The 14,198-nt window shown below is 47.1% G+C and overlaps 1 protein-coding gene across 3 annotated transcripts in view; it reads right to left on the bottom strand.

Annotated features, from left to right (window-relative positions):
• Window positions 1–14,198, bottom strand: part of GNG12 (G protein subunit gamma 12) — a 62,044-nt gene that overhangs the window by 47,572 nt on the left and 274 nt on the right. The window lies entirely within an intron of this gene.

Below are 14,198 nucleotides of genomic sequence, written 5' to 3'. Positions count from 1 at the left end.
CGCCTGAGGCAAGAAGTGGCCAATCTCTGGTCACCATCTCCCCACATGAAGATGTAGCCGCCCGAGGCAAGAAGTGGTCAATTTCTGGTCACCATCTCCCCACATGTAGAAGTAGCCGCCCGAGGCAAGAAGTGGTCAATCTCTGGTCACCATCTCCCCACATGTAGAAGTAGCCGCCTGAGGCAAGAAGTGGTCAATCTCTGGTCACCATCTCCCCACATGTAGAAGTAGCCGCCTGAGGCAAGAAGTGGTCAATCTCTGGTCACCATCTCCCCACATGTAGAAGTAGCCGCCTGAGGCAAGAAGTGGCCAATCTCTGGTCACCATCTCCCCACATGTAGAAGTAGCCGCCCGAGGCAAGAAGTGGCCAATCTCTGGTCACCATCTCCCCACATGTAGAAGTAGCCGCCCCAGGCAAGAAGTGGCCAATCTCTGGTCACCATCTCCCCACAAGTGCAGAGGAGGCAGCTCTTATAATGTCGCTGTTCGGGTGGCGATAGTGGGCGATTCAGATTCTCAAGAGAAATAAATTATCAGCGGAGGTGTCTGGTGACAGCTTAAAAGGGGGTGTCCACTACTACTTAACCTTTTATTAATGGGCATAGGGAGGTAAAAAAAACAAAAACAAACAAACCACAACTTGACCCTTAGCTCCTGGTTCAGTGCCGCTCCTCATCCAAAACCTGTAATATCCAGCTGAACTTTATGAGTGTCCGATAGGACTGTGTAGGTGGCCATACAGGTATTTCTAGTACCTTCCATAGACAAATGTGTACAAACAGACGGGGTTAACATTGCAGACCCATCAATGACCATTAGCAATAGTCATCTTCCAAAGCTTCAGATGAGGGAGGTTCAAGCTGGAGCAATTCAGTCATGTAAATGTCGGTGTGTAAGGTGTGAACGCGCCCCAAATCTTATAACCTCTACTGAAAAAAAAGTCCAGCTCATCAGTTTCATCTCACGGATCTCATGAATAAGGAGACATATAACAAATTCATTCTGGATGCAGACGGCTCATCAGATAGGACCTGGGTCATGGGGTCTCCACTCCGACAGATGTGAACATCCTGGAAGTGCCCCTCTAGGGGTAGGGGATAATTTCCCAATCTCTGGGGGTCCGACTACTGGGAAGGTAGGTTTCTGCGATACAGACAAGTGGGCTCTCTTGAATGGAACAGAAATGCGAACCCTCGACAAGGCATGGGACTGAGGGTGAATATTCGGGACCAGGCTCTGTATTCAATTAGTACATAGCCCTAGCAATTGTACCGATCCCTAGGAGGGGGAAGGATGGCCCTCGAAGGTGGGAACATTTTTAGGTGTATGCAGGAGCTAAAGAACCAAAAGATAAAATTATTAATGCAAGACCTATTGTGATTTTTTTTATTTTTTGGGTGCACAGGTAAAAAAAAAAAAAAAATGGCTGCAACACTGGACATAAAGGTCTTTAAATTGCTTTCACAGATCTAGGTCAGATGTACATAAAGGAGACGTGAGAACGCAGCAGCTGTCAGGGGCCGCACCTGCGGGTCAGGCGAGCACAGACACCGTCTCATGTTTACATTTCCAGGGCCCAACTGATAGACGTGAGCGATTCTGCAGCCTCAGAGCAGCGGCGCAGGAGCCAATCCACCGCAGACTGCCAATCCACCGCAGACTGCCAATCCACCGCAGACTGCCAATCCACCGCAGACCGCCAATCCACCGCAGACCGCCAATCCACCGCAGACCGCCTGCTCAGAGAAAACTCACATTTCTAATACACTTACTCTCAATTACCAAGGGCTACGACCCGGAGCCCGGCTTCTAATAGTCGTGTAAAGCAATTTAACCATTCACATAGACCCAGTATACGGCCAAGCTGGGAGGATGCAGCACAGAAAGCATCAGAGAAGGGGTACAAAGCCCAAGAAGTGGGGAGAAAAACCATATGGAAAACTACCATCTTGGAATCACATAAAATCCACAGATCGTAATAAAGAAGGGGGAAAAAAAAAGAAGAAAATAGTAATCTTCTAATAAAATATCCTTCTCTCAGCCAACTGAAAGGTCCTGGGGAGACCCAGAGACGGTGCTTCTGCCATGTATCAAAGAATACGACTTAGGGTACCGTCACACATTGAAATTTTCATCGCTGCGACGGCACGATTCGTGACGTCGCAGCGTCGTATGATCATCGCTCCAGCGTCGTAGACTGCGGTCACACGTTGCAATCACGGCGCTGGAGCGATGCCGAAGTCCCCGGGTAACCAGGGTAAACATCGGGTAACTAAGTGCAGGGCCGCGCTTAGTAACCCGATGTTTACCCTGGTTACCAGCGTAAACGTAAAAAAACAAACAGTACATACTCACCCGTCAGTGTCCTTCAGGTCCCTTGCCGTCTGCTTCCTGCTCTGAGTGCAGCCGTACAGTGAGAGCAGAGCGCAGCACCGCTGCGCTCTGCTCTCACTTTCCGGCCGGCACTCAGAGCAGGAAGCAGACGGCAAGGGACCTGAAGGACACCGACGGGTTAGTATTGTACGGTTTGTTTTTTTACGTTTACGCTTGTAACCAGGGTAAACATCGGGTTACTAAGCGCGGCCCTGCGCTTAGTTACCCGATGTTTACCCTGGTTACAAGCGAAGACATCGCTGGATCGCTGTCACACACAACGATCCAGCGATGTCAGCGGGTGATCAAGCGACGAAAGAAAGTTCCAAACGATCTGCTACGACGTACGATTCTCAGCAGGGTGTCTGATCGCAGTAGCGTGTCAGACACTGCGATATCGTAACGATATCGCTAGAACGTCACGAATCGTAACGTCGTAGCGATGGAAATTTCAATGTGTGACGGTACCCTTAAGAAACCACAGATTTTGATAAGCATAGTGACGAGACCACTATCAGTTTCTTTTCTGCAGTCAATTTTATCATCCAAAAGGATTAACCAAGGCTTTTCCCTTTGCTGTTGATGTGACATCTGCCTACTAGGTATCAGCAGGGAATGTGCCGGCCCAGAAGGTGCCAAATATCTGGGGCCGAGCAAGAACCCTGGTAGATGGCTGAGAAGTCAGCAGAGAGTCTCACCTTCCAAAGAAGCTTCCAAAGAACCCTGAGGACTTCTCGGTGCTGGACGGTCACCCGGGTGCTGCAGCCGCTCTCCATGTCCACCGTCACACAGGGCAGGAGATTATTCCGGCACAACCTCTTTACAACAACAGCAGATTTCTGGGATATTTGGATTTTCAGAGCCATGGCAAAGAGATGGCAGATCACCTCATTAGACCAACAAACTAGAGCCCCTTTGTCTCCTTAAAAGAACCTTAAGGGGCTTGTAGAGATCATGAATCTGATCAGGAGGTTCGGTCACAGGAAAAATAAAAGCAGGATTTTAAAACGTGCTACCATACGGAAGAAATCCTGGAGGCACAGAGGGAACTTGTGAGTGGATTTCGTGCCAACACCAATAGAGCGCCAATATAAATACCGAGGGACAGAACAAGCTGAAGACACAAACACAAAAGGCAGGTAGTAAAGCCGAGCGATGGCGGAGAGGGGTGGAGAAATTAGCTCGTTGTTCCAGTGACTCATTACTGGTAGAATGAGAAGGAAGAGCGAAACACAAATCCATCTCTGCAAACAATTCCCGTCATCCCTCCTGAACCAGGGAACAGAGTCTGGTTACCAAAAAGCCCAACGCACAAGATGTTCACTGGTTATCATCACCCATAGAAAAGTTCCTTTCTCATCTCCGGTTCTGTGCAAACATTTTCAGGGAAAATCTAAACACCAGCAGATGATCCGGCGCAGCACACGAGAACCGCGGGAGTCATACAGCTCTCGTCTCTGTGACGTGTGGATCAGAAGATCTGAGGAGATTCGTCCTCGCAGGTCTCACAGAGACCGGTGGTCATGTCATAAAATAAGTATGCAATCACCCATCGATCCATCCATAGACCACTAAAAGTATTAACGTCCTTGGAGATGGTGAAGATTGCGGACCCTTGACCAAATTGAGCCCAACAAAATAATGACAATTTACAAAGTGGGAAAAAAAAAAAAAAAAAAAAAATGAAGATGATCAGGAACGAGACGAATTAAGAGGATCACAAAAGTAATGATCATGGAGAAGCCTAAAAGGGTCTAAATGACCAATATTATGAATAACTCTGAAGGCATTTTGCTTAATAGAGGGGGGGAATAGTTTAGGACCACCATAAGTGACTTTGAAGATCTCCCCTCTCTGAAGAACTTAAGACATTTCCCCTGCACTGAAGGAGATAGTCCATGGTGGCCATCTAGACCAACAGTGATCCATGTCTCCGTTCTGGCCAGGGTGGTGCAGGAGACCCCCTTATATGATAGGTCCCAAAAGGGCTCATGGGCAACAACAGTCATCAAAGTACAAGCGAATAAGATGACAAGACAACGCTGATAGCAATTCGGTTGTGACCCTGCCGAACACTTCAGGATGAAGATGGAAATAAGTCGGCATCAGATACGTCTGGCAGATGATTAACTCCTGCAAAAAAACAAAAGATTAGTCATGCCGATCTCTATCATGCCTGCCATCTTCTCTCCTCGGACATCTGCCATCAGGAGAGGGTAGTGACACTCCCCATAAACGCAGGACCATCTTTGTTCCCCCTAAAATCCATCCACAGGGCTATTTTTATCAGTAAAATAAGACACCATTAAAAGAAACTAGAGAACTCCCATTACAGTGGACGGGGCCCTTCTGGTGCAGATTGCACCCGATATGTAACAGTTCTATCTTGTCACAAGAATTCCGTCTCATTGTTCCATTCTAGGGATTACAAACCACAGGTGTGTACAGACCCCCAACATGTCGGTCACTGCTTCACGCGTCTCCCTACATGTTTTTACACGGTCTCACAGCCATCGGAGCAGTGCAGGCAGACGGCAGCACATGGCTTATACATGTTATTCTCTGCAGCCGTCTGTTTATACACTGAGGCGAGATTCTGGCCTTCGTCTGTATACACAATGCAGCCAGATATCACTCTTCTAGCTGAAGGTTCACACCTGTTTACAAAGGCAAAAAGCTAGAAATGTGCAGAGCTGGCACAGAACGCATGAGAGGCTTAGGCCACCCAGGATACGGTGGAGCAATAAATTACCGTACATCCCCTGACTGTACAGAGACCAGCAGAGGATCAGGAATGGGAGCAGCAGATAGTATTTCAGGAGTTTTATTGTAAACTTTACAAGAAAAAAAAAAAAACCTGAAATGTTTTCTCTTTCTAGGGGACGCACATTTTGTTCCAAATTACACACTGATCAGCAGCAACATTTGCAACAAGCAGGTTTTACCTCCTCTATTGAAATCAAAGTGGAAAAATTGCAGCAAATGTATAATCCACAGTTGTCTGCAGTTACCACAATATGCAACAGATTCCACCTCTAAAAACTAAAGAAAAAAAAAACAAAACACAACAGCGTATCTGCATTATGTGAACATACCGAGTTTTATACAAACGGTCTGACCCATGCGCCTTCTTTGCCCGATAAAGTCACTTTCTCATTCACAACAGGGAGCAGAGATCTGTACACAACCACAAACTTCAGGCAACGCCAGGGAACACTAAAATTGCGAGCGCCCACTTCCTGCCCCCTCCGTACATCGCCCAAACATTGTTCTTATCTATATAATTGCATCCGCCGTGGCAAGTTCATGACTTAGCAAGTTCATGTACGGTCTTGGGAATGATCCTTTATAGGAGCCTTGATTTATATGGCTGTTCCTCAGGGCACATCATTATTTCTAATGCTCTTATTTCAAAACTTCGAAAAAACATCTGACCTGATGCACGGATCTCCCCATTCTGAGGCAGCAGACACAGTTTGTCTACACGATACAATAACCTTAAGAAGTAGAAGAAAAAAAAGCCACCTTTTATCGCTATAAGGATCCCCGACCAAAGACGACCATCCCCTCCAAGTGTCTGTATTGTGTGGTATATAAACAGCAGGGTGTGTGCCAGGAACCTACAAGAAGTGCGAGCTCAGATCTGAAGGGGATAATAATTCCTGCAAGTAATCCCATAATACCGGGATGAGCAAAGACACAACAGCCTGAAGGGCAAGATAGAAATCTGTCCTACTACAAAGGAGACCCAGAAGGAGGTCCCAGACAGCTCAGACACCAGCCAGAGAGTGTAAGTGCAGCGAGGATATACCCCGAATGTATCTACAGCTACACGCTGGACATTACTGATCCTGAGTTACATCCTGTATTATACCCCAGAGCTGCACTCACTATTCTGCTGGTGCAGTCACTGTGCACATACATTACATTACTGATCCTGAGTTACATCCTGTATTATACTCCAGAGCTGCACTCACTATTCTGCTGGTGCAGTCACTGTGCACATACATTACATTACTGATCCTGAGTTACATCCTGTATTATACCCCAGAGCTGCACTCACTATTCTGCTGGTGCAGTCACTGTGTACATACATTACATTACTGATCCTGAGTTACATCTTGTATAATACCCCAGAGCTGCACTCACTATTCTGCTGGTGCAGTCACTGTGTACATACATTACATTACTGATCCTGAGTTACATCTTGTATAATACCCCAGAGCTGCACTCACTATTCTGCTGGTGCAGTCATTGTGTACATACATTACTGATCCTGAGTTACATCCAGTATTAATACTCCAGAGCTGCACTCACTCGTCTACTTATTCTCATTATGGAGGTAGGAATGAGCAGATCTGCTTCCTGGTGTAGACTCTGTACCACTAGTTTTATTTTATGGTTATAGGACCATGTTTTACATTTATTACAAAGTGACTGCTTCCCTCTAAGAAAGCCATTACTTATACGAGGATCAAAACATTCTAAAAAGTGAAAGTTATCGAAAGAAACAGCCAGAACCGTCCATTTACACAAGTTACGTCACCGCTGACACACCAGAAGCTCTAAACCCACAAGAGGGTGTAGGAAATGCTTCATGAAGCAATCACAACGACTTACGCTGCCAAAGTACACAGAAGAAAAACTTCCAGGGTGTTGTTCTAAGATCGAGGGAGTATCGGCCATTAACCATCAGTAGTAAAAGCCTCTTATCTGCTACCGAGTACAGAGAAGTTAATTCAGTGTTCACTGCAGATACACAGCGGAGTACAGACTATCCACAACAGAGGACAAGCTGCCACAGACCCCCAGATCCACAACACCCAACTATGGAAACCTAGAGGAGTGAACAAAAGACCTGAAGAATGATGCTGGTAACTCACCATAGTCCGTCAGGTCCCTCGCCGTCTGCTTCCCGCACTGACTGACTGCCGGCCGTAAAGTAAAAGCAGAGCACAGCGGTGACATCACTGCTGTGCTCTGCTTTCACTTTACGGCCGGCAGTCAGTCAGTGCGGGAAGCTGAAGGCGAGGGACCTGACGGACACCGGAATGTATGTATGTACTGTTTGTTTTTTTTTACATTTACGATGGTAACCAGGGTAAACATCGGGTTACTAAGCGCGGCCCTGCGGCCATTAACCATCAGTAGTAAAAGCCTCTTATCTGCTACCGAGTACAGAGAAGTTAATTCAGTGTTCACTGCAGATACACAGCGGAGTACAGACTATCCACAACAGAGGACAAGCTGCCACAGACCCCCAGATCCACAACACCCAACTATGGAAACCTAGAGGAGTGAACAAAAGACCTGAAGAATGATGCTGGTAACTCACCATAGTATAAATATGGCCGCCATCCACAAGGACTGCTTCTATCCGTCAGAACGGAAGGCGCAGATAAAGAGCGGGCATGTGGCAGGCGTGGTCCTTGTACGACAACCCCTTTAATAGATTCACAATCACAGTAACTGAACCCATGGTGAAGGCTCCACGTTCTCTACCTACCGATGCCATCTGCTATCTCTCACCCACCAGATACTCCAACCGGATTCACACATCTGTGCACGATCTGGCCGCTGGTCTCCAGACCCAAACCGGTCCCCTCATATGTGTGTATGAGGCTGACGAGCTCAGATCCGGTACCTGTTGGTCAGACCGTGCATCAATGCATGGATGTGTGAATCCGGCCCTAGGGTAAGGTCCGATATGGTGGAATTTTGGCAGATCTTAAATGCAAAATTTGAAAATCTGTAAAAAAATAAAACAAAACTTTAGGATCTCAACTACCCAAAAGAAGCTAGTGCGTGCATCCACATCCAGCAAATATTCTCTTCGTAAGCTCCAAGCTAATCAGACTCATCGGCTATTACAGTCTCCATGATAAGCTATGGACTCATGTTTCCTAATGAAATAGATCATAACTCATTTAGTAATTATAAATATGTATACCATTATGTGCATCTGCAAGACAAAGTTTAGTACTAGAAAAAAAATGCTTCCCCCCCCCCACAGAAATAGCGCAAAGTATATCCATTGGCTGTATCTGGAATTGTAACCACACAACCTACGGACAGAGGTGGATCAGATCCCGGACAATCCCTCTAAGCGCCAACAGTGTGAAAACAGCTCATCTGGCAGGTTACATGCAAACAATGTGCAGAGGGCAGTTTACGGCAGCACCCACCGACAGATGTGGGGCCGGTTTTCCTCCAGCCTTTCCAAGTACAGATATAATATAGGGCAGTGAGCAGGGTGCGTGCAATCAGAATCGAGCTCAATAGTAAAAACCCAAAACCCAAGAGAAAGGGACAAAGAAAGCAGAAACCGGTTGATCTGACCAGTTGAAAACCTTTTGTTCTTTGTCAGTTGAAAACCTAGTCAGCTCCTGGTGACATCTGGATTCTTCTGTGAGTACATCATACTGAAGACCCGGACATTGTGCTGGACCACTGTGGCCTCAGAAGCCAATGCCACAGAGTCTGCAGAGCAGCTTCCAAGATGCGAATCCTGCAAACATTTCAATAACACCAGTGGAATATCAGGAGATCAATGATGGAGGCAGATGCTCCAATCATACAGTGGCTCGCAAAAGAGGGGATCAGACACCCCCTCCCTCCACTTCCCACAGAGGGGATCAGACACCCCCTCCCTCCACTTCCCACAGAGGGGATCAGACACCCCCTCCCTCCACTTCCCACAGAGGGGATCGGACACCCCCTCCCTCCACTTCCCACCTAGGGGATTAGACACGCCCCCCACTCCCTGCAGAGAGGGTTAGACACGCCCCCCACTTCCCGCAGAGGGGATCAGACACCCCCTCCCTCCACTTCCCACAGAGGGGATCAGACACCCCCTCCCTCCACTTCCCACAGAGGGGATCGGACACCCCCCTCCACTTCCCATCTAGGGGATTAGACACGCCCCCCACTCCCCGCAGAGAGGGTTAGACACGCCCCCCACTTCCCGCAGAGAGGTTAAGACACGCCCCCCACTTCCCACAGAGGGGATTAGACACGCCCCCCCACTTTCCACAGGGGATTAAACACGCCCCTCCCACACACGCTTCCCGCAGAGTGGATCAGTCACGTCCCCCTCCACTTCCTGCAGAGGGGGATCAGACGCGCCCCCACTTCCTGTAGAGAAAATCAGACACGCCCCCACTTCCTGTAGAGAAAATCAGACATGCCCCCCCTTCCTGCAGAGGCAGTCGCAACGACCAAAGTCTTGTTCACATTATGTTAAGAGTCTTGCATCCATTTAATATCACTCTTACCAAACTGATCTGTTTGGGTTATTGCACTCACTTATACAGCGCCATTAATTCAGCAGCGCTTCACACACATCACTGTCCCCATTGGGGCTTACAATCTATATTCCCTCTCAGGATGTCTTTGGAGCGTGGAAGGAAACTGGAGAACCCGGGAGGAAATCTACGAGGACACAGGGAGAACATACTAACGCGAGTACTTCTCCAGGGTGCAGTGAGTGGAACATTCCTTACTATAGCCCAAAGATCAATCACAAATCTAAGGGTACCGTTACACAAAACGATTTACCAACGATCACGACCAGCAATACGACCTGGCCGTGATCGTTGGTAAGTCGTTGTGTGGTCGCTGGAGAGCTGTCACACAGTATATCCAGCGACGAAAGAAAGTTCCAAACGATCTGCTACGACGTACGATTCTCAGCGGGGTCCCTGATCGCTGCTGCGTGTCAGACACAGCGATATCGTATGGATATCGCTGGAACGTCACGGATCGTGCCGTCGTAGCGACAAAAGTGCCAGTGTGAGACGGTACCCTAAGCTTGCGAGCAGCAGGGCCCTCACTCCTCTTGGTATCTGTTTTGATCTGTGTTTATTGTTATGCTGTAATGTCTATTGTCTGTACAAATCCCCTCCAAAATGTAAAGTACTGCGGAATATGTTGGCGCTATAGAAATAAAAATAATAATAATTATTATTATTAGCCTAGGTTCACACAGTACTGTATGCTGAACACAACGTTTGTGTTTAGGTCGGAATAACTAAAAAAACGATTTCTGATGGAGCCATTGACTTAAATGAAGCTGTGTTTTGTTTTGTTTTTTTTATTTGTTTTTAAACAAGGCAAACCACGGTTTTGCGAATGTCTGAAGATGGTGAATATTGCCAGGATGGAGACAGTCCGCAGAGACTCAGTCAGCTTCATTCCAGTGAATGGTCGGGGCTCCAGAGAACTATTTTTCAGGAATTCTGATTCTCCCATCTGCTAACGTGACATTGCTAGAATATGACATCCAATTCCAATCATTGAGAGGGGGGCGAGACTGAAAATTGGTGAATGAATGCGATGCAGCTCTTTTCTATTTCTGCTGCCTGCAGAGCTGCGCTCCTGTACATCTGGATCAGAAGTGACCTGCACCTGTTGTCATAAAGGAAGGGGATCTGCCCGGGGACAGAACGGTGGTCCTTAATCTCAGGATCAGTGGGGGTCTTATCCTTGCTATACACCATCACTTTCCAAGGAGGAAAAACTCCTCCTAAATCGCCCATTCACACAACTATATGGTGATGCCTTTATAATCACATGTATGAAATGTAATGTGCCAACGATGCATGGCACAACATCTGTTAACCTCTTCCTGCTCATCAGGGTCTTTACTTTCACTGCTCAGTGACAAGTTTTAGACCCATTTTTGGGTTTGGAACAAAACCTCAAATCCGACAGTAAATCTGTTCTGACAGCTGTTTGATTAAAGCGATCTGTAATTGGTTTAATATGTGCGGAGTGGATTTCTGAAGTCACGTCAGCCGCATACTAATCCAGCTGTAAATCCTGGAGAATTCACATGAATGATTCTGAAAACTGGATTAATTATAGGCAGAGAGAGAAAAAAGGCGGCAGAGGGGCCTGAACAGATGTGAATTCATCTCCCCTCGCATATTGTACATTGTGACATCTATGTGATGCAGAATTGGATGGCGATACACAAGTTCTATAAGCAGGTGCCCTATATGACCTGGTCTTTGCCATAGATTCGGCAAACAGCCCTGGACAAGATAGAAAGGCTGTAATATGATGGGAAGCAGACGGACCCCATTATAGTCATTGGAGTCTGTCTGGAGCCGCTGGGGTCCATCACATGTTTTCCTATAATGGAACAGGAGGAATGCAGATGTGAACAGAGCCTTGGGCTAACCGCTCATTGCATTTCTGGCCACTATAGGGCATATGCCTTTATAGAACTGTACCTGTCACTGCCCAACGTCTACATGGATGCTTTGGTAAAAAAAAAAAAAAAAAAATATTGCATACTGCATGTTTGTTTTTTGCAGACAAGTATTAAATGAACCACTTTTGATCCCGCTCAGCAAAAATAAAATGAATGGATTTGTCAGGAAAAGCTCCAAATCCAGTGCACAAATGCAGGAGAAAGAAGAGGTTTAGGCTGCTTTCCTTCAGCTGTCATTCACAGTTGAGTACAGGATGCGATCTCCAGACCGTCCCGAGGGTCTCCGGACCCAAATGCCAAAGCAACAGGTATTTAGTTCAGGTCAGGAGATCCCTGGCCAGTCGGGACATTGCGGTCCATACTCAGATCGTGAATGACAGATGTGTGAAATCGGCCATGGATCAGCAGTGGTGCCCAACCTGCGGCCCTCCAGGAAGACCACAACTCCCAGCAGGCTCTGACAGTATGACGATTTATAAAGCAATGGGGCAATAACAGATGGCAGAAAGGGTTAACAGGCAAGAAAAGAAATAATTTGTACCCAGTATAGTGAAAGTATAACTGCAATACACAGAACAAAAAGTAAAATCCAGTAACAAACTTAAAAGGGACGAGAAAAGAAGTAACGAAAGCAAACTGGGATCCATCACCCTGAAAGCCGTCAGAAGTGAAAGCGCATGTCTGCAATAACAATACTCAAGGTTAGAGCCTCGCCAAGGAAGCGGCAACCTTCACTTCAAGACAGGGCGAAGGAAACAGAGATAATTAGGCAAACACATGGCAAGCTGCGCCCACAAGCTGTGCCAATAGGAACTTGGCAGGGATTGTATGGCAGCGGGAACCAAATAAAAAAAATCCTAAATCTCTGCTTGATCAATAAGACTCGATGTGGAGGTACGATTCCCGCACAGGATTATGTAAGATCGAGGGAACAGGTCAGAGTCAGAAATTTAAAGGAGCTGTACACCCATAGCGGGGCGAGTGCTGAGATTAAGGAAGACACTGAGGACATCTCCGCTGACGATCCTGGGACAAGGGATTGATCCGGGCTGGAGGGAACTGTGCTGGAGTCTGGAATAACTGATGAGAGAGTAGTACAAAACTACACAGAGAGAAGGCGCTGGACAGTCACAAAACGTGCGCTGACCCCAATTACTGCATGTGATGGACGCATCTCGCCAGCAGGCACAAGTGCGGCGCCCAGGATCAGACACTGACGCCCGTACTGGCAGGACAATACATATATAGATTTACCCTCGGTCAGACAAGTCTCAGGTTATGTGCACACAACTGACTTTTCAGGAGAGATTCCACAAGAATAACCAACAAAAGGTGCCAAAAATAATGGCCATATACAGAGCAACGTCACGACGGCTCGCGGTGCACACGCTCAGGCTTTTATTCACTTTTTTTAACCACTTCAAAAGCGGTGAAGCAACTAAGAGACGTGACCGTCCGTTCTTCAGGCGACGTCCTATTGAAAAGCCCAAGTTAGATCATATACAGAGTAAAGAAATAAATAAATAAGCAAAACTGAAAACACGGCCGTCGTCATACTGAAGCATCTCCTGGGTCACAAACACGGCCTCTGCAGGTTCTGCCCCTCGCCAGACATCACACACAGATCACCAGGAGTGATCACCAGGAGTGGGATCACCAAAGAAGCGAAATATTAAGACCCGAGGCCCGAACATCGGAGCGACTGCCGATGATGGTCAGAAATGACGGCACAAAGCTACAGGGACGTACAGTGATCCACAGGTCACAATGACAGCTCTGGATCTACCGTCTGACAGACACGAGGAAGGATCTAGTGATCTAGTGGGCATTACAAGATTAGTACATAGTGAATCCAATATTAGCAACATTCATAAGGGAATCTTGTTTCCAGGGACCCAGAGAATGAGACACATACAAGGGATCCACTATACACAGAAACACCTACAAGATCTGCATTTCCATAAAGTATCGAAATGATCAGAGGTCTATAGAGATTTATTAAAAGACTGAAGGATATTTGCAGTTCAATGAGATCCGCTGACATACAATAGGATCTACTGTTACATTGGGTCATCTAAAACAACAGAGGAATCTACAGACATTTGGGATCCACTGAGAGATCTACAAAGAAATGCACTAACTCAATAACATACAAGGTGATCTACAGAATCCTCTTAACATATGGGGGATCTACAGCCGGACATTCAAGGGGGTTTAGTGTCCTGGGATCCACTAAATGAAAGACAAAGGGATCAGTTCATGGGATCCACTGTCATACATGGGGGTAAATGACAGAGGATCCATTGACAGAAACCTACAAGATTTGTCCTGTTTTGAATGATTCGGTGACAGGCAGGTGAGATTTAGTGATCTAGTATGGGCAGGTGTAGGAGTGGATGGACTGGCAGCACAGGTGATCCACTGGGATCCAGTAATGGAGTGGATCCGAGTGATCCAGAGTGGATGGACTCCGTTCTATGGGATCCAGCCACATCCTGGAGATCTGCAGGCGATCCGGTGACAGCTCGTGAGGCTCCACCAGGTGACATCCAGACGGAGCCGCCGAGGACGAGCGGAGGAGACAGAGAGGAGGCGCGCACTGACAGGA

The sequence above is a fragment of the Ranitomeya variabilis genome, chromosome 8 (assembly GCF_051348905.1).
Source record: "Ranitomeya variabilis isolate aRanVar5 chromosome 8, aRanVar5.hap1, whole genome shotgun sequence".
Taxonomy (NCBI): domain Eukaryota; kingdom Metazoa; phylum Chordata; class Amphibia; order Anura; family Dendrobatidae; genus Ranitomeya; species Ranitomeya variabilis.
Note: the sequence above shows the minus strand (reverse complement) of the source record. Positions and strands in the feature narration are given on the sequence as shown.